This window comes from Eptatretus burgeri, chromosome 2 (assembly GCF_056783735.1).
Source record: "Eptatretus burgeri isolate ZD-2024b chromosome 2, Ebu_testis_v1, whole genome shotgun sequence".
Taxonomy (NCBI): domain Eukaryota; kingdom Metazoa; phylum Chordata; class Myxini; order Myxiniformes; family Myxinidae; genus Eptatretus; species Eptatretus burgeri.
In genome coordinates, this window is record NC_140962.1 from 63701640 (window position 1) to 63704149 (window position 2510).

Genomic DNA, 2510 nt, shown 5'->3' on the forward strand with positions numbered 1-2510 from the left:
TTCCACGTTTTGGATCAGTTTGTGATTTTGTCCAGATCTGCAGTGAGCGAAGAAGCTGCTGCTTGCCGGTCTGAGGAATGACAGATGGTACGGCAGAGGGTGGAGTCGTCGGCAAAGAGAAATAGAGGATTTTCCAGAGAGTCCGAGAGATCATTGATGAAAACCAGAAAAAGAACAGGGCCCAGAACGCTACCTTGAGGAACTCCAGCCTGCACAGGAAGAGGGGATGAAAGAACTCCATTTAGGGCCACACGTTGATTGCGACAGGAGAGGAAGTCTGCGAGCCATGAGTGGAGATGGCCTTGAATACCATGGGAAGAGAGTTTGGTGAGTATGGCAGGGTGCCAGACTGTGTCAAAAGCACGTGATATGTCCAGGGATACGGCTCGGATTTCCTGTCTGGCATTGAGGACCTCCATCCATTGATGGGGGAGCAGAAGCAGCATATCCAGGGTAGAGTGACCTGGTCTGAAACCAAATTGATGATTGGAAATCAAGCCATTGGAGAAGAGGAAGGATATCATGTCTGAAGCGATGATGGATTCCATCACCTTGCTGATGATTGGGAGAAGGCTGATTGGTCTGTAGTTACAGGGATCTGTTTTTGCACCTTTTTTATGCAGGGCAGTGATGTTAGCAGATTTCCAAGCAGATGGCAGATGACCTTGGGCAAATGAGAGGGTGAATAGAACAGAGAGAGGGTGAGCAAGAGCAGAAGAGCAGGCTTTGAGGACACGTGGGCTGATGCCGTCTGGACCGGTTGCAGAATCTGACTCGAGGTTTGAAAGCAAGCTCTCCACCTTGTCACGAGAAAAGGATACAGAGTCCAGGGACAGTTGGGTGCGACTGGGTAAAGTGGGTAGAGATAGTGATGGGTTTAGGACACAAGATTTAGCTGCAAACACCGAGTTTAGACATTCAGCTTTATCACGTGTGGAATCAGCAGTGCGGCCATTTGAGATAAGGGAGGGGATGGAGGGGGAACATACACCAGAAACAGATTTGATTAAACGCCACCAGGATTTTGAGGAGGGAGAGAGGTTTGAGAGTTCAGACTTGAGATGAGAAAGATGTTGTTTTCTGGCTCTCCTGAGGGTAGATACACACTTGTTCCGAGCTTTGTGGAAAGAACTGAGATTGCCCTCAGTTGGGTTTGCTTTCCATGAGGCAAAGGCAAGTTCTTTCAGGACAACTGCCTCACCACAAGCTTCAGTAAACCAATGGCGGGAGGAAGGGTAAGACAACTGAACACGAGAGGGGATAAATCTGTGCATGAGGGGGAGCAAGTTTCTTTGAAAGAATTCCCAGGATGAGTTGATGTTTGAGAAAGTAGTGATAGGAGACCAGTCTGTAAGTTTGATGGCTGCTCGGAGACCCTGCCAGTCGGCTTGAGTGAAATGCCAGACTCGACGGCGGTGAGGTGGTTCTCTGATAACAGCCAGAGAGATGTCCACTTTAACAAGGACGTGGTCAGAAGAACCAATTGGAGCGAAGGAAGAGCAGCAGATATTGTCAGGGAAATTTGTCAAAATCAGATCCAGAAGAGATGGAGTACCATTGGTTGAGATCCGGGTCGGGAAGTTGACCGATTGAGTCAGTCCCAATGAGTCGCAGAAAGCTTTTGCAGAGGTGCCATGGCAGGTGAGAGAGGTACCCACACCTAGCCAACTGGCGTGATGACAATTGAAGTCACCACATAAGAGGAAGAGAGAGTTTGGATGAGAAGATAGAAGATGGTCCATGTTTTCGGATAGTGAGGTGTAGATGGAGTCATCACTGTTTGGTGGACGGTACAGTACACATATAAACATGAGGTGGGAGTGGAGGGGAAGCCGAAGCCAGAGGTATTCCTGGGGGTGTGGGGGAGTGAGAGCAGTGCATGAAGAGTGAGGATTAGAGTCTTTGATGAAGAGAGCAACACCTCCACCAGGACGAGGCTCAGGTCTGTCAAACCGTAAGAGGGAGTAACCAGGGAGAGATACTTGGGAGTCAGACACGTCTTGGGAGAGGAAAGTTTCTGTTAGGCAGATAATGTCTGGTTTGTCAGTGGCAACCTGTATGGAAAGATCTGAAAGGTTTGAGCGAAGGCCCCGGATATTTGAGGTCCACACTTTTAATGAAGAGGTAGGGGAGGAGGCTTTGGGTGCAAGAGGTGGAGGGGGAGGGGGAGGGTAGGACAAGGGACGAGGAGGGGAGGTAAGGAGGGTTGCTGAAAGAGTGTGGGGTATTGCAGAATAGCGAGGGGAGGGGGCTGAATGAGGAGGAGAAGAGGCTCTGTGGTGCTGGGGGAGAGGGGGGACAAGAGACAAGGAAGAAGGCATTTGAGGAGGTAGAGTGAAGATATGGAGGTGAGAGGGCAGTGGAGGGAGGCAGGTTGGTGGATGAGAGGGGGGCAACTGAGAGAAGGAAGAGTGAGGGGGATGAAAGGTGGGAGAAAGGTGAGGGGGGAATTTTTGAGAGAGGTGAGAGGGAGAAGAGTGGGATGGTTGCTTTGAGAGTGAGAGTGAGGG